The 19250-nt window shown below is 45.6% G+C and overlaps 1 long non-coding RNA gene across 1 annotated transcript in view; it reads right to left on the reverse strand.

The window, feature by feature from the left end:
- The window catches only part of LOC138566611 (uncharacterized), a 693756-nt gene that overhangs the window by 370947 nt on the left and 303559 nt on the right, over window positions 1-19250 (reverse strand). Inside the window, exon 3 of the long non-coding RNA XR_011301977.1 lies at window positions 5525-5744. This is a non-coding gene — a long non-coding RNA (uncharacterized lncRNA). The remainder of the gene's footprint in view (window positions 1-5524; window positions 5745-19250) is intronic.

A 19250-nucleotide genomic window follows, 5' to 3' on the forward strand; every position in this document is an offset into this window, starting at 1 on the left:
TTAACACCGCCCGCCTGCAGGCGGACGAGGAAACACCGGCAGCATCTCGTAATGCTGCCGGTGTTTCCATGATCCCCATTCCCATTGAGTCCTATAGGACTCAATGGGAATGGGGATTAACACCATTCCGCCTCCGTGATTCCTGGAAAACCGGGGTTGTAATGCCCCGGTAATTCCAGGAATCACGGAGGCGGAATGGTAATACGAATCCGGCGGTAACCAGGCAGTTTTACCGCCGCGGTTACCGCCGGACTCGTAATGAGGCCCATTGTTTTTCTTCTAAACCGGCCCAGGCATGGCCAGAAACCGGCCCCCACTCCCCAGGGACAATTTCGGCCTAGCCACAGGCCGAAAGGCCGGGGGGCCAATCCGACCCTGTTTGGCCCACAGGGCATGGCTGCACGTGCAGCCATGGCTTTCGAGGAGCCCAGATCTGGCGCCCTGCTGGCAAAATGCTGCACAAATGCTTCTTTACATTTTGCCAACTTGTCTTTTTAAAGAGGAGTGCAACTATTGGATGCTTCCTATTGAGTAGGATTGGCTGCCGATATCAACACAATATAAGACATAGTTACAGGTTCATACAACTAAGGCTCTGTGCATGATTCCTCGAGAAAAGTGAGCTTAAGATCTGTACTCATTACACAATGTCTCCTACACAAAGAATGACAGTGTTTCCCCGCCACAATCCATATCACTATGATTATTCCAATTACACAGGGATAATCTGTATGTACCAATTTGAATCATCATTACCACAATTATGATGACTAATAGGAGCTTCCAAAACGTCTGCTAGCTTTTTTACAGCACATAATACCTTATACTTAAAATGTATGTTTACAACCATTTTTACGGGCTGACATTGTGTTCTTTAATCACCTTACATTTCATTTTCAGATTCCACGAAACCCACGTCTAGATAAACTCTGCAAGACTCAGGATGCTGCCTGTCAAGAACTGGTTAGGGAAATACTGAAGGATTAAATCAGTGACATTACAGGCCGCCGGTTCTAAATGCACCACCAATTGTATAGGCCACACCACAAACAAAATGATGTCTTGGTGTTTGATGAAAGATATTAAAATCACCGCAATCAATGTACCAGACCTGAAAGGTTGATGGGCTGAGGCATCCTTACCAGGAATCAAACCACCACAAACACACAGAAGCACACACAGCCACACATACACGCACACATAAGAACACATACACAGACACACACCCCACCCCCGCATTGATTTATGTAAGTTTTTTAGCCACAGTGCAAGAAGGAGCCACGTGGAGGAATCTCATTAGAGAGGATTTACTGATTCCAACCAAACATTCATAAAATATGGCATAATTAAGAAATAATCACCCCGCTAGCAGCCGGTGAAGCCCCCAACGGTTGATTATTGCTGTGAACGCCCTCTGTTAAACCTGCAGGTGCTAATAGCAATTAAAAAAAAAAAACAGACAGCCCATGCACTCCATTCGCCACGGTCGTTGGGGAGTTGGGGTAGCGACTGGTTGCCATTGAGTTGGAATGCAGGGCTCTGCTCGGAGTCCATCTTTGATTTCCATGGCAGAAGTGGAAGCAATGGTGCTGGTGGCTAATGGGACCCACGCAAAGGTACAGAGGTGGGGTTGGTGGGGGGGTTAAAGGTTAAGGCATCGGTGTTAGGGCAGTGCCAAAGGGTGACAGGACATGAGGGGGAGAAAATGAAGGTAAGGTGTGTGGGGTGTTAGGGAGAATTCTCCTTCTAGGGCTAATTTTCCTCACCTAGTGAGTCCCCCAGCGGCTTTGCTGGATTTCTGGAGTTTATTTTTTCCACCTGGTAAGAGTGTACATCTTTTTCCACTCTTACATGTGTTTTGGCCTATGTGTTTTTACTCATTGTGTGATCTTGGGCACTGGAGCACACCCCTCCAGGTGCCCCTGTTCTTGTATGGGTTACACGGCACCCTCAGTGTATTAACCCATGGTTGTCTTTTGGACTTCCCTCTGACTCCATTTCGCTGGGGCTGACTACTGTCCCCCAGAGAAAGGTAAAGTTGCCATTTACTTTGCATAATCATTTTTACCACAGACCCAGTACACCCCATTTTACATGGAGTACTGGAAAGGGTTAATCGGTGCCCCTTTTCTGTCTGTACCTCCCTGAGCATTGTTTTGCTCTTTAACATTTAGACTTGGCTGGTGGCAGTGGTATCTACCCTAACTTTTCTACCGCGATTATATTAGATAAACGTGGTACTGTTCTTGGCTATTATATTAGCCTCGAACATAAACCCGCTTGACCAAATCGTCTTTCTTTTGGCTCCGGTTGGGTTAATTCGCCATTTCTTTTTGTTAAAGTCCTTCTTGTGTTTTACTTTGCACGGTAAACTAGGTTCGCCTTCTTTGTTCACCGTCTTTTTGCCGGGTTTCTGCAGAGAAGCCCTCCTCAAGGCACCTGGGTGTCTAGGTGGGCTGAATGTGAGGGAGGGGTATAGTCACCCCCTGCACAGGGTATCCTAGGAAACCCAAGTCACACTTTGCCATGATTGGCTGAGGTGGTTGTCCCAGCTGGGCAACCCCCCTGCTGCATGATTGACAGCCAGGCTGTGTGAATGGAGGTTTTTGCAAATAAAAGGCAGGTCTCTTGGGCTAGAAGTCAGAGTCGCCTCTGGAACTACAAGGAACCGAAGAGAAGCGGAGAGAACGACGGCTGCTGCAACTACCCCGTCCCGGTGAAGCCCTGCTGCAGTCCTGAGCTATCTTCCCTTCAACGACTAAGAGAAGATCCAGTCCAGAGTCTTCTTCCCTTGAGCCTGGTGGGGATAACCAGCTCATCTTCTTCAGCCAGAGATCTCCACCATGGTCGAAATCGCTGCATACTGCTGTAGTGGTCCACATAGCCACCTGTTGAGCCTCTCCTGTTTTTAAGGAGCACACATTTTCGTTGTCTGTGCTGCTGGCTTCATCCCTGTGTGGTGCAGACCCCCTTCAGACGTCCTCCTTCACAACAAAGCTCCAAGAATCGTGGGTCTGCGGGAAACCAACAGGAACAACTGCCAGGGCTCCAGCTGCATCGTGGAAATGAGGTACTTGGTTCTACTTGAGGAAACTGGGTGAACCCCTTTTCTTCATCTCCAAGGCTCGTCCTTGTCTTCCTTCCTTCTTATAACTTTTGCTTCCGAACATTGACAATATTCAAGTACTCTTGGGCTATACGGAATCGTGAAATGTCTAACGGTGTGATCTTCGGCACAGGCTTCCGGTGTCATCTAAACCTGGCTCCGACCCTTTGACTTTTGAACTCCTGTTTCTGAGTGTTTCTCGATACTGTCTGCCTAACCTAAATATTGCCTGTGATTTTTGCCTCCAACTCCCTCTGGGTATCTCAGGCGCTAAGTGTGTTTTTGCCCCGGTGGCATTTCATGTCACGGATACACGTTTATTTAGTAGACTGAACTGTCAAAAAGTGATCACAACCGTATCCGCGGTATCGTGTTTTGTTCATATCACCGGTTCATTCAAAAACAGGGTACTTACCTTGAGACTTACTGTACAAAGTTACTTGGTTAGTTGTAGTATATTTAACGTGTGGTTTTGTTTAAAGTTGAATAGAGGTGTTGTGTCTATAACTGATGGTTTAAGAATAAATGTACTTATATTTTTTACCTGAAAACTTGAGTCAGTGTTTGCTTGAGTCACAGTAATTGTGGTCCCTTTGTGTAATCTCTGCTACTGCTCATATACTCTTGAGATAAGCCTGGCTGCTCTGCTACCGCTACCACTATAACTTAGTAGTACAGGCTTGTACCAAAGGTAAAACTTGTATTGCCACCTGTGGTCTTAAATGTGTGTAGTGGTCCCTAAGGGCACTGCACAGGATTCTGCCTAACACGGGGTGATAGGCAAACTTGCACTCGCAGGAGGGTGGGTGTGTCCAGCACATGCCATGCCCGGAAGCCGGGCTTAGATTGTGTGATTCAGCCCGTGTTTGGAGCAACCTTATTGGCTGGTGCACTAACCAAGGGTGTTAATATATGAAGTAACCGCTTTTTGCATGTAGCTGTTTAAGCTACAGACAGACTTCTCAAAAGTGTATTTTGACGATCACAGACATGTTTCCCCAGCTTGGAGATTGTTAATGCAAGATAGTTAACATACTTTAAGAAGAGCCACAAAAGGGGAGACTCATTTTATTCAAATTCAGTCATATTGTTAGTAAAGAAAAGAAACATATGCGTGCCCTGCAACTTCCAAACAAGATACATTCCTGATGGAAAACATTTCAGCACACAGCACTCTCCAGCAACCCCCAAACCCTTGATTGTCATCAAGAGTCAAGTCACAGGCAGAGCCCCAGGCGGACTAGATCCAGTCCTAGGATTCTCTCTGCATTATTGTGCTTTTGATCTTACATTTAAAATGGCAATTGTCAAAACCACATTGATTAAAATAGTTAAAAACAAATGGCAAAGAACAAAGTCTGGATTCGGTGCTTGCACACTTGATAAGTGTGGCGTTCAATTATCTCCCAATAGAAAGGGTGGCAACAGACGTGTTAGCTCCAATCATTCAAATAGCAAGCTCATCAAAATCTCTCTTAAAAGGTTATGTCACTTTAAATATGTCTTTATCAGCCATTGATGGTGCCATAGACAGGGCACATTTTACCAACTCGGGCTGGTAAGATTTCAGACACAAGTCATCTAAGATTGCGACCACTCAGACTATAAAGACCACAGAGTGCCATTCCTCATGACTAGGTGAGTTTTCAGATTGAACGTACAGACCAGGATGGTCTAATTGCCATCCCTTCTCAGGCAAAGCGAGTTACCAAGTTGGAGCTTCTAACATTAGGAGACTAAAGGCTTGTCAGCCAAGGAGTGCCCCAAGGTTCAACCACCAAACTAGGATGAACTCAGAGTCAGAGCGCTTCAAAGTAGCATGGTCTGAGCGCCTGTTTCCCTCATGGGACAAAGGTCTCAGAGTTAGAGACCCACAGAATAGGATGGACAAGTCCCCAAAACAAGGGGAATTTATCATCATAGCATAGTTTGAGGGTGTCTCAAACTAGGAGTGTCTCGGAGTCCTTAGACTTGGAAGACCTGTCCCACAGTACATGGGGGTCTGGAGCTCTACCAACTTCCAGGATTACAGCATAATTGTCCTTCACATTGGGAGCACCACAGTGTCATCAGCACTCCGAAAAGTAGGGTCTCAGTATCACAATCCCACATACTTGGATGATGTCCACCTCATATCCTACTCTCCCTCCCACTCTAGTTCCGTAAGACACAGCTCTTCAGACTTGGAAGAATTTAATGAGAGTGACCTGTCAAACAAAGAGGGGACTATAGTCAAATTCCCTAATACTCTGATTGTTACAAGGGCAGAGACCCTCAGAGTAGGAACGTCTCTAAATCCGATCCTTGCATGCTTGGAAAGGTCTCTAAGTTAGAGCCCTGTGATATTTACATTGTCAATCAACAAATATAACCCAATTATGATAAAACATTTTAATTGATTGCAATGTAACAACTTACAGGCGCCACTTTTTCCCAGCTCCTTCTCGAGATCCAAGAGGCACTTTTGCCTCTCCAGTCTCATATCGCTGCTCCAAACGGAATACCTCAGGGACTTCAAAGCTTTCATTATCTTTGTCTCAGTCACTTTAACTGTAGCTTCTCTTGTATTGGACAATCTGTGAGTTGCTTTTACCTTTTATGGAGCTCCCAGTCCTTGTGTCCAATGTGCTTGACTTTACTGCAGAAATAACAGTGACATACAGTGACAAAGTGTAATAAATATAGCATGAGAACATATTGAAATGCCTTTTAGAGAGCACATTATAAAAATACCTATTTTCGTGGGGGCCCTCCCCAAGCCCCCTTACCTCTCCCACCTCTAAACTCTCAATGTCTCCCTCCCCTTTATCCCAATTTTAACCTAAATCGGTTTTTTAGGTATTTTTACCCACTCTGTTATTTCTTGCAATTTTTTTTTCATTTTTGTAAATTCATTCCTTTTTATTTTGTGCAATGTTATCACTGGATACCATCCAATGTGTCGTATGTGCCACCTTGTTGGCAGGTGATTATTCCCAATGAGTCTTACATCTATCACAAAGCCTCTGCTTCTCAACTTAGGGCTCTGTCTCATTAACAGGTATCCTTGAGCCTATAACAAAGCTTCGCTTCTCAGTATCTGTTGGATAAGACTAGAGTGATTTGTTGGACTGGATTTCTGCATTTGATGGTACTATTTGTTTTGACCTTGTATCTTGCTGCATAAATAGATATTCTTACAGTACCATCTTGATAAGAGTTTACTTTTCCAAATTGCTTACATTTATTACTACACTTTGACTCTTCAATCATATTAAAACAGTAATTAGGCAGCAGTGACTATTTAAATGGGATGACATTCCAATCCCCAACAGGCATCAGCCTTGAGTTAACCTCCGACCCTTGGTTTCTGATCAGAATGCCTTCCAGCAAATGATTCTTGGACTCGTATAAGAATTGTGTGTTCGACAAATATCAATCTGGCGGATCATATTTGAGTCATGATGTTTCTTAAGACTTACTGGCACACAGAGGTCACGATTGACCTCTTCTCTGCCAATCAGAATGGTTGGAACACAGTCTAGGAATGTTTGTCCTGATGTATGTCCCTTATTTTTCATTCTAAAAAACAAGTATTCTTCTACTTTTATTCTTGGGGACCACTTAGACAACTTTTTGTGGAATTGGGGATGGTGACAAAATGATTTTTGTATTTTATCTCCGTTTTACCATTTTAGATTTGTTTGTGAGAGTTTTCCATTTTATGCAAATCACTGTTTGGCAAGGGAACGTTATCAAATAGGGTTATGTATATTCCCTTTTCAACACATCTATGTTTTTAATGATTTGTCACCACAACGATGATTGGCGGGAGATTTAATCTAGCAAATAGGGGTGCAGTATTTAATGCTTGCTTACAGTGCAATTAAAAGAAATTAAAACCTTGCCACTTCACGTGCAATTTCACAGGTGGAAAATAAATCTTAGCACCCTTGTAACCCAGAGGAGTGAGTCACAGAACACAAATGCCAAGAGACAAAGTGACATATTCTCAGCTTTACGCGGCTTTGGGATACCACAATTTCGACATGCTTTTCATTCAGAAATACTACACAGCTGGAAAACACATAGTTCTGGATCAAACTTACAAAAAATCCTCATAGTTTCCATGACATGTTATATAAGGTTGGTAGGTAAGTTCTGGAAAAGTGACTAACAAGCCATTTTCTGCTATTTTGGTTGCTTGTAAAATCCTTATTGAGGCCTGAGGCTTCACCCCCACGCCAAGTCTGAACAGATGGCAGGGAAGTAAGAGAGGATTAAGATTGGTCAGATGATAGCAGAAGGTCTATGGGCTACATGAACTTAATTGGTGCAGTTGCAGGGTTTCTTAAGGCTATACAATTGTCTTTTTTGACTATAGTGAATTCAAGAGCTCTTACAGGCTTTCCAGGAGGCGATTCTGGTGGGATACAGGAGCCAAGCAAATTGAAAATATTTGTGGTCACACATATTATATATGCAGAAAAGAACCTGCAAATTCAGGACAGCTTGTCAGGTGATCTCCAAGGCTATTTAGAAGAGGTCTACGGGGGTGCTGCCTGAGGACAGAAATATTTTTGCATTAGGAGGGGATGTCCTTCAAAAAGACCTGGTTGTATGTATGTCCAGGAATACAGCCTAATTATGTTCCATCAAACTTCAGCCTTCCGTTTCCCCTACGTCCTCTGTGTGGTACCGCCTCACTCATCTTTATAGGATACATTGCGGGCTAACATCTGAGACTTTCATGGGACAAAGTGAACTGCTGATACACAGGATTTCTAGTGCCAGGGGCACTTGCTTGTTTGAAAGAAGTTGCACAATCAGCCCCAGGCTCCTCTTTGCCTGGCCCGCTGGGAGTCAGCTGCCAGTCTTTACTGGCCTTGTCTGAGCTCCACAGGTTCTGGGTCTCTTTAGGCCAATAGAATGTAAGGCCGGCCAGGGCTAGAGACAGGTGACTAGATGGAGTTCTGATAAGAAATGGGGTGGGGCTTAAACCCCTGGTTGGCATCATGTGAGGAATGCGAACATCCGCACAGTGGGTGCGCGCTCACCTGGACTTTTCTTTCATTTTAAATGAAAATGAATGGTGGTAATCAACCTCTGGAAAATGTGTGGGGTATTCCGCACACATTTTCCTATGCTCACCGCACAACATACACATAGACTGTCCTCCTGCAAGTGACCCCGTTCCCATCTGCTCTCATTAGAAGTTCTCGTCAGCTCACAAAAGAGAAGCTCACTCCATACCTCTTGGGGCCTGCCTTTCAGCCCCCTTTTTCCATTGACCCTGAAGTCCTCGCTAGTACATTCAAATCTGTTTACACTCAAGCAGTGGATGCCGTTGCGCCCCTCACGCTTAGGAAAGCAAGCAAAGGGGTTCAAGCACTCCAATGAATGGTACTCTCAGGAACTCCTTGAGCTCGGGGCCAAGAAGAGGAAAGCTCTGTCCACCTGGAAAGTTAAACCAAATGTGGCCTCTAAGTTGGCCTTTGTCGCCAAGGAATATAAGGTGGCCATTATTAAAGATAAAGCTGCCTTATTTAATACAAAGATTGCAAATGCTAAATCAGGCACTAAAGAAATCTTTGCCATCTTTAGGGAGTTGGAATCCCCCATCAAACCCCCACAGACTCTCCTTAGGGACACTAATTGGTGTAATGATATCCAAGCTGCCTTGCTGGATAAACTTGATACCTTACAAAGTAAAATTCTCGCACATCAACAGGCTCTCAGCCAACAATTTGCTAACATACATAGCTAAAAGTATGTTGACCCTGGATCTGAGGGACCCTCGTCATTTGACTTAAAGGAAATGAGTGAATCTGAAGTCCTGGCACTCCTCAAATCTATTAAACCCTTCTACTGCAAAGGTGTTCCCTCTCTGGCGCAGCTAATTAAAGACTGTGCCCCCACATTGGCCCCTTTCATCACAGCCTTCATTAATGCATCCTTTGAGTCTGGCCATATCCCAACTGGCCTTAAAGAAGCTTGGGTACACCCTCTCCTTAAGAAATTCTTGCTTGACCCCAAGGTCCCAGGGAACTATAGACCTATCACTACAGTTCCATTCATATTCAAAATCCTGGATAATGCAGCCTATCTGTAAATCCAAAAATTCCTTGAAGCCAGCCAACTCTTGGCCTTCGGCAGTCTTGTTTCGGCCCACAACACGGCACCGAAACTGCACTGTTAGACTTAAAAATTCAAATGGATGATTTCGGTGATGCAGCCAAACCAGTGCTCCTGTTACTCCTTGATTGGTGGATCATAACACACTCTGCCACCATTTCCCCTCTGTGGCACACTTATCCCCCAAGGCTTGTGCTTGGATCACCTCATTCTTCAGAAAAGGGTATGAAAGTCTTCTCTGACTCAGCCTTTGCACACCCAAGCAACATTAAATGTGGTGTTCCACAAGGATCCTGCATTTCACCTACCTCATATAACCTATTCACGAGGCCATTGTTCAGAATTCTGGACGCCTTTGGCATCTCATATACTAAATATGCGGATGATACACAGGTGCGTATCCCCCTTACTGATGATTACAAGTCCGACATGAATCAATTCCATTTACTCAACTATCCAAACCTGGATGGCAGAAAATTGGCTTTGCCTTAACATTGAGAAAATGAACTTCTGCTTATTGGATCCCCTGCCACTATGGGAAGACTGGATAAACAATACAGTTCTTTCCTGATTGTTAACACACCAATCAAGGTTTCCCAGGTTGTTAACACCTTGGGTGTACTTCTAGACTCCAAACTTACTATGGTCAGACAGGTCAATGTTATTGCTCGTCCCTCTGCATACCATTCCAAATTGCTCTATTCAGCTAAACCCTGCCTATCAAAACAGAACTGTCTCACCATTGCAAGAGCAATAATAGGTCCCCGATTGGACTATTGTAATGCCCTCTTTGCAGGCTCTGGAAAACTATTTCTAAGCTCCAAATAGTACAGAACAATGCTCTTTGGGCCGCAACAGGTATCTCTAAAAGGGAGCATATCTCTGAGACCAGGAAAATGGTCCACTGGATTCCTGTCAAAGAAAGGATCACCTTTAAAACTCTTGCCCTTACTCATAGATGCGTCCATAATCTTGCTCCTCTCTACATGGCACAAAGAATTGTCAAACCTCTTTCAACCAGACCCATCAGATCGGCTTACACAAATAGAATTGTCATTCCCAAGACTCTGAGAGTTTGAGCTCGAGGTACAAGCTTCCCCACCATGGCTGTAACCCATTGGAACACCCTTCCACATCATATTAGGAGGATTGACTCACACACTCTGCCTTTCGCAAAGCGAGTAAGACAATGTTATTTGTAGAAACATAGCATCCCTTCTTTGGTCTTTCCAAGGTTGGATTTGAAATAAATCTGAAATCTGTAATGTATTATTTTTGACTGTGCTCCTCATCAGATGAGATGTAAGTGTAATGACAACAATAAATGCAAATAAATAAAGTAAGTGTATGCTCTATGTAACCCCTGAGCAACTACCATGATCCAAGTATTCTTTCTTGCTGTAAACAAGAAAATGGGCCTCATTAGGAGTATGGTGGTAAAGCAACAATGGCGCTGGTATGGCTACCGGCACCGTTGTTACCATACCGCCATACTAGGAGTTCTGCCCGAGGGTGCACTTGTAGCCACCTGGTCTGCCCAGGTGGCCGTACCGGCACCCGCGAGCAGAACTCGTGATTGCACCGGCACCGTTATCAACGGTGCTGGTGCAACCATGCTCCCCAACTTTAGGGCAGAATGGGGATCGGGAGCCCGGCATAACCGCCACCTGCGAATGGCCAATTACCAGCCCATTCAAATCATAATGGGACGGTTATTCCCCAATCGCGGGTGCCGGTGCAGGTAGTGAGTTTGGCGGTAGCTGTGTCTGTAAAATGGGCACGGCTATTGCTAAGCTCGTAATGAGGCCCTATATCATGTAACAGCGCCTCGATGCCTTTGGGCTGTAGTGCGCTATAAAAATTCAAATAAATAAAATAAATAAATATTTAGTTGGGATCTGACAAGTGGAGTATATGATGCATCTCAGAAGGGGGAGGGCCAGACCCTTCCTCGTGCCATGGCCAGCCTAATTAATTATCAAAGGCTCCATGGATCTGCCTTGTTTGTTTGTTTATCCTCTGCAGATGGTGGCAGCAATTAACATAATTAACATACTAATAGAGTATACTTCAAAAAAGGCCCACATGGGGCCCGTCTGTAGAGGTTTAACAAAGAAGACAGGAAATCCCAACAACCTTTGATATGCAATGTGTCAACCTGAAGCCAGCTCCTGCGTCACAGTATTAAGGGCAGTGAAGCGCTATATCTGGGACTATGTATTTACAGTAGTCATCCCTGCAGGGGACCCCATTCAGAAGGTAAGAGTATGTGCCTTGGCAGCGAGCAAAAGTATGGTCTCGCTACAGCTTCAAGGGAGACCTGCTTTTTTCAGGTACCACAGGGAGCTCAATTAACCAGAAAGACCCTTCGATTCACAACAGACAGGAAGATAGATGGGCTTAGTATTACATCTTTTCACCCCTTTACCTTTTCTGTTGCAAAGCACTCTGGTTATGACCTAATGCATCAAAAAAACCACAACACTGGACCAGTAGGATGGGGATGACAGATCACATGCATTTATCTTTTTATACATACCAAAAGGCCTCAGCCAAAGTTTAACTTTGCTTTTTATTATTACAATCATGAAAAATGTAATCAGCAAATATAATACACCTTCACAATAAAATTCAATCTTTGAAAATCGAGTCACATACAATTCATTCCTACCATACATTCAGTCTCATTCTCTCTTAAAACATTTCACTACATACCTATATCCGTGACCCACTTGGTCACCATAAACCATATACAATTTTAACACTGTTAGATTCAAGAGACAAGGCTGAATCTTGTCTGATGATCTGCGGAAGCTGCTGAAACCCGACAGACCCTCTAAGATGTGAAACACTCAACCAATAATTTCCACAGCTAAATATTCCACACCTCGGGGGGGGAAAGGGGATGTGGAAAAAACAACAAACGACAGACTCCTTCCAGACCTCTGGACCCTCAGGATATCTGCAGCAAGGAAGGAAGCAAAGATTATGCAGTCAACATACAAAATCAACTTTAACTTTGGCTTCAAGGTATAATGAACTGCTGAATAACTCTTGTACCTGTTAATCCTCTGTTACCTGCCCAGAGGATGGAAACATTAAAGCTTCACCAAATCAAAGGTAATACAGCTTTCCTTAGAGTGGCTGAAAAACTGTGTTCACAAAACATCAGTCTGTCTTTACTCTAAAAAATAAAGATATGCACAAAACCTCTTTTCTTTAAACTTCTTGTTCAAAAAAACTGTTTTTATGGACCTGGATGCAAACAGAATGCTGAGTCTTCCGCGCTCCTGTCTGCGCTGATGCATAAAAAGTCACTGCGATCTTCAAAGTCTTTAAATTATCACACGTCCTTTAACTCTGCCTCTACAACCTTAACCACTGTTTAAATATTTACTAACTCCACCTAAGCTGCATACCTGTATAATAACTATAAACTAACGCCTTTGTTATGTTATCACTTATCAACTTTTAAAATGTAATTCCCTCAGCGGCTGCCGGGGTTGTAATTAATGGGCATGCTGAAGTATTTAACATTATGCTAGCCTAAAACACAGCGTATATTTCTCAAAGAATATTTACATTAAATCTGTAACGCTCACCTGACTCCCACGGAGGCGCTGGTCTAGTCTGGGTTGCTGTGGCCTCTTCGAGCGTGATGCGCAGAACTCGGAACACCGACTGAACAGGACCCTCAAATCTTGCTTGTCTGGCCCGTAGGAATATCCTTCTGCAGATGAGAAAGGGGATTAACAGTCTGCAGAATAGTGTGCTTGCTCGCCCCTTCCCCCTTTCGTTCTTCTCTAACTTCCTCCGAAATCCCCGGTTGAAGCTCACCTTATGGTTTGAAAGGATGAACTCTCCATCCTGCTTCTGGTGCAGGGGCGCGTGTTTGTCCAGTTACTTCACTGGTTTTCAGAATGGCGCTGGCAAAATCCACTTGACTTTTCCGAGCGGAACGCCGTAAGTATGAAGATTACAAAAGTTCAAGTGTAGAGCCTCCTTTTCTGTTGCCTTCCTAACCTGTGATCTGTCCTTTATTTCAGGTGCAGAATGAAGGCAATGCGTTGAGGGATTGAATTGCCGATGGTAAACTCAGGTGAGTTAGCGATAGGGGCGATCCCTCTTAATGTCTTTATATTCCTCCAGTAATGTCTTTTGTCCTTTCCCCATAGGGGCCGGGGTGCGGTACCTGCCAACGAAGCGGCGCCGACCCGAAATGAGGAATGGTCCACCAACAGAAGACCGGTAAGTGTTATGGCGGAAAATTAGGCTTTCCTCATATGTTCCTTCTGCTCACCTTTTGTCTCTTCTTCTCCCCCCTAGGCACAGAGATGTGGCGACCGGTGCAGACAGTCGCGGTGGAGCCAGAAGAACTCCCGAGGACAGGTGAGTGAAGCGCGGCACTGCAGCGAGCAACGCAGTGCTTTTAAATGAAAGTCTTTTCTCAGGAACGCTGGCGTGAAGGTTCCGGATGCAGGTAAGAAGTTTGATAAAATTCTTGTTTTTCACCTTTCTCTTCTCTTCTTTCCATACAGGTGTTCCAGGATCGAGGCAGGCGTGGCTGGAGACCAGATGCAGGAGCAGACACGGTGAGCGTTCAGCTGCTTGGATGCAGAACAACGCGAAGCGTGAGCTACTGTCTGGGCGTGGCTTAAATAGCCCCCAAAGTAGTTCCAGGTAAGTATCCTTCCCTGGCCACGCCCGAGTGGCAAAATAGTCCCAATTAGAAAATTGTCCCTTTCAGGTCTCAGGGAGGCCTGAACCTTGCAGCATGGTCTGCATCAGTTAAGTGCACAAAACACCTTCCTTTATGAGCCTGGCGCCTATGGCGCCAGGACTGATGTCCAACATGAGCCTGGCACCAACGGCGCCAGGACAGAGTCCAAAGAGCCCCTATAAGGGGCCGCTGGGCTTTTACCCGGGGGCATGATGCCTGCTCCCGGGGGTGCTGGGCCTGGCCTGGTGCTCCGGGGGTAGGCATCATGACAGCACTCCCCCCCAAGGCCCCTCCCAAGGTCGTTCCCTCTGGAGGTTTTGGTTTGTTTGGGACATTCCGATGGAACCTTTTTACCAGCCGAGGTGCATGTACGTGGTCGCTGGGTTCCCAAGACCTTTCCTGAGGCCCGTACCCTTTCCAATCAATTAGATAGAAAAGTTTTGATTTTGAGATCTGGAAAATCCAAAATTTTCTTCACCTTGAATTCAGGCTCCCCATCTATCTGGATTGGTTCTGGTGGCTTTATTAATCTGGTTCCTGGTTGCACTGGTTTCAAAAGTGACACATGAAAAATGGGGTGAATCCGCATGTTAGCTGGTAGATCGAGCTTGACTGCCACTGGGTTAATTATAGCTTTGGTCGAGTAAGGGCCCAAATACCTTGGATTAAAAGTTCGAGGTCCCTTGAGCAATAAGTGTTTGGTAGCCAACCATACTTGATCCCCTATTTGGTATGGAGGCGCCTCACTCCGATGCAGATCCGCATTCTTTTTGTATTTCCCTTTCGCTTGTTGCAAATGTGCAGTTGCATCCTTGAAGGCTTGAGTTATCATGGAATGCAAATGGTCCACTGCGGGCATTTCAAGGCTCAGAGGTGAGTCCAGGTCTGAAGTACGAGGGTGATGTCCATATAGGGTATAAAAGGGGCTTTGTCCAGTTCCAGAGTGCACCGAGTTATTGTATGCATATTCGGCCACCCATAAAATATCCTTCCAATTACACTCCGATTGGTGCAACATACATCGTAGGTATTGTTCAAGGGTCTGGTTCGTTCTCTCCGTCTGACCATCGGTCTGTGGGTGGTGGCTGGTTGAGAGTCTTACGCCGATTTGTGCCAGTTGACAACACTTTCTCCAAAAATGAGAAATAAACTGGCTTCCCCGGTCGGAGACTAGTATGGATGGGAATCCATGCAAACGGATATATTTTCGAGGAATTCCTTGGCTAGGACAGAAGCTGAAGGTAATCCTTTCAACGGAATAAAATGGGCCATCTTGGAAAATAAATCCACCACAACCAGAATAGTTTTGTATCCATTACAAGGGGGCAGGTCCGTGATAAAATCTAGTGACAAGGTGTGCCAAGGTGCTGGTGGAATGTCTAAAGGCTCAAGAAGACCGGCGAGTTTTGTCTTTTGGCCTTTGTTTTGGGCGCAAACTCCACAGGACATCACGAAAGATTTAATATCCTTTCGCCAGGAAGGCCACCAGAATTGTCGTTTAATTTTTTCCTCAGTTTTGGCAATGCCAGGATGTCCTTCCATCAGGGTATCATGATGACGGGAAATAACCAGTTCTTGCAATTCCTTTTCTGGCAGAAATAAGCATCCTTGGAAGTAAGGTAGGCCATCGTTGACCGAAAAGTAAGACCCCCTTTGGATCCAATCCTGCAACGCTGTAGAGTCCAGGAGTTGTTTTACCCGTGCTTGAATGTCTTCAAGGGTTTGTAAAGAGGTTATCCCCAGAATTCTTTGTTCGGGAATTATCGGCACAGGTTCTGAGTTTGTGTCTATTTCTCCCATTCCTATTTGAGATAGCGCGTCCGCTTTGCCATTCTTACAGCCGGGGCGGTAAGTGATTACAAAATCGAACTCAGCAAAGAACAAAGCCCATCGGAGCTGACATGACGATTGAGCCTTGGCAGTTTTTAAATATTGTAAGTTTCAGTGATCAGTGATCACGGTGATGGTATGCCTGGCGCCAAGAAGATAATGCCGCCAAGCCTTAAAGGCGGACTTAATGGCTAATAATTCCTTGTCGGTGATTGCATAATTTACCTCAGGCGGCGAGAACTTTCTGGACCAAAATGCTACGGGGTGCAGTTGGTTGGTTTCAGGGTCTCTCTGAGACAGGACAGCTCCCATGGCTAAGCTGGACGCGTCGGTTTCGACTATATATGGGAGATCGGGACGCGGGTGCTTCAAAATAGGTGCGGACGTGAATTTAGCTTTCAATTCCTGAAAGGCCTGTTCGGCTTCCTCGGTCCATTCGAAGCGTTTATTTTTTCGCAAGAGTGCAGTGATGGGTTGTACCACACGTGAAAATTCCAGGATGAATCTGCGATAAAAATTAGCAAAACCAAAAAACCAAGCATGCTTTGGACACCTTTCACCGAACTATGTGATGGCCATTTGAGGATGGCATCCACTTTTCGTGAGTCCATTTGGACCCCTTTAGGTGTCAGGATGAATCCAAGAAACTCAACCTCGGTGGTATGGAAAACGCACTTTTCCAGCTTTGCAAACAGTTTGTGCTGGCGCAATTTCTCAAGGACGGCCCTGACATGCTTTCTGTGATCAGATTCCGAAGAGGAGTACACAAGAATGTCATCGATATATACGACAACACAAACATCGATGAGTTCCCGAAGGACATCGTTCATGAAGAATTGGAAGGCAGCAGGCGCGTTGCACAACCCGAAAGGCATCAACTGGTATTCGAATAATCCATATTTTGTACGGAAGGCCGTTTTCCATTCGTCGCCTTGTTTTACTCGCACCAGATGATAAGCCCCCCGGAGATCTAACTTGGTGTATACGCAAGCGTCCTTCACCTGGTCAAGGAGTTCAGGGATCAGAGGCAGAGGGTAACGGTTTTTAACAGTTATCTGGTTCAATGCGCGGTAGTCGATACAAGTTCTAAGGTCGCCTTCTTTTTTGGGCACGAAGAACAAAGCCGAGGATGCCTGAGACTTTGACGGGCGAATGAAACCATTGGCTAGGTATTGATCTAAATATTGTCTCAAATGCAGATTCTCAGGTTCAGTAAGGGCATAAATCCTGCTACAAGGGGGTTGTGCACCGGGCACCAGATCGATTTGGCAATCGTACGATCTGTGGGGAGGTAACGTTTTGGCCTGTTCCTTTTGGAAGACGTCCTGAAAGTCTTGGTATTCCGGAGGTAGTTGCATGGAGACAGAGGTTACAGACGCTAGAATAATCTTCAGATTTTCTGGGTAGCAGGTTTGTGCACAATCCGGGAAGGTTACTCTCTTCGCTCGCCAATCAATTCGAGGATTATGTGTCTCTAACCAAGGGATTCCGAGAATAACCTGAAACTGTGGAGCCTTGATTACATCAAACACAACTGCCTCCCGATGGCCGTCCGGACCTATAAGTGTCACCTCAGCAGTGGAATGTGTTACCGGTCCAGAGGCAATTTCGGTTCCATCGACTGTGGTGATGACAACTTTGCTGGTTTTAGGACGCAGAGGGAGGTTAATCCTAGAGACCAATTCACGATCCACATAATTTCCTATAGCCCCACTATCGATGTATGCCTTTATTGCATGCAACCGCTTAGGCTGTTCCGGATCTACGAGGACCATTGGCACAATGAAATGCGAGGTCTGAGAGTTAGTTTTCAAGCTCGGCAAGTGGACCCCTACGCTTGTCGGGCGTGGTCGTTTCCCGAAACAGAGTCTTCATGGTTTTTATCAGCGGCTCCTACCACCTTCTTGGGTGGTTTTGCCGGGCAACTCGTAGAAAGTGTCCAGAGGACCCACAATAAAGACATAATTGCATCTGCCGTCTTCTTTCACGTTCTTTTTGAGTTAAAGGTCCTTTAACCCCTCCAATTTGCATAGGCTCAGAAACATCAGCACCCTTGGGGTTGGCGTGGGTCTTGACCAACACCCGAGTCTCAAACTTGGACCGATCTGCTTTTCTGTTTTGAAGTCTGTGATCCAATTGGACCACTAAGTCTATATATTCTGTGCATTCTTGGGGCGGATTTACAACTTGGGCCAGGACATCTTTAAGTTCTCCGCGTAGACCTCGATAAAATAACGTGATTCTTTTATCCTCTGGCCACCCAGTTTCCACAATTAGTCTATTAAAGGTTGCAATGTAGGATAGGAGGTCCTGATTGCCCTGTCGCAGGGATAGGAGTTTGTCATCCAGAGCCTGCCCCTGAGAGTGTCGAGCAAATAACCTTTCCATGCTTGCTTGAAATCCTTGAAAATCACGGAGAATCGGGTCATCTTGAGTAACCAGTGGAACTGACCAATCGGCAGCACAGCCGCTGAGATATGACAATACAAAGGCTACCTTGGTCTGGTCATTAGGGAAGGCCCCAGGTCTGAATAGGAGGTGCAAACGACACTGATGTTCGGGTGGGGCCAGCGGCATGTTTCCAGGTAGATTAATCTGCACAGGGTTACTGGGAACCACAGGAGCGGGGTTCCCTCCGGAACCGGGTAGAGGAGTGTGTCCAGCTTGACCTTGCAAAAACTGTCTAGCCAGGTCATCAGTTCTTTCCTTTGATACAATCACTTCCCTCCTGAGAGCATTAGTCTCTTGATGAGCGGCGTGTACTTCGGCCCGTAATTCCCCCAGTAGTTGGGCCAACTGATCAGTCTCAGAAGTTTCCATAGCGCCTGGGTGGGAATTTGTAGGAAGGCTTCGCGTTCTGTAACGCTCACCTGACTCCCACAGAGGCGCTGGTCTAGTCTGGGTTGCTGTGGCCTCTTCGAGCGTGATGCGCAGAACTCGGAACACCGACTGAACAGGACCCTCAAATCTTGCTTGTCTGGCCCGTAGGAATATCCTTCTGCAGATGAGAAAGGGGATTAACAGTCTGCAGAATAGTGTGCTTGCTCCCCCCTTGTCCCCTTCGTTCTTCTCTAACTTCCTCCGAAATCCCCGGTTGAAGCTCACCTTATGGTTTGAAAGGATGAACTCTCCATCCTGCTTCTGGTGCAGGGGCGCGTGTAGGTCCAGTTACTTCACTGGTTTTCAGAATGGCGCTGGCAAAATCCACTTGACTTTTCCGAGCGGAACGCCGTAAGTATGAAGAGCCTCCTTTTCTGTTGCCTTTCTAACCTGTGATCTGTCCTTTATTTGAGGTGCAGAATGAAGGCGATGCGTTGAGGGATTGAATTGCCGATGGTAAACTCAGGTGAGTTAGCGATGGGGGCGATCCCTCTTAATGTCTTTATATTCCTCCAGTAATGTCTTTTGTCCTTTCCCCATAGGGGCCGGGGTGCGGTACCTGCCAACGAAGCGGCGCCGACCCGAAATGAGGAATGGTCC

The sequence above is a fragment of the Ambystoma mexicanum genome, chromosome 2p (assembly GCF_040938575.1).
Source record: "Ambystoma mexicanum isolate Mex_15411 chromosome 2p, UKY_AmexF1_1, whole genome shotgun sequence".
NCBI lineage: Eukaryota > Metazoa > Chordata > Amphibia > Caudata > Ambystomatidae > Ambystoma > Ambystoma mexicanum.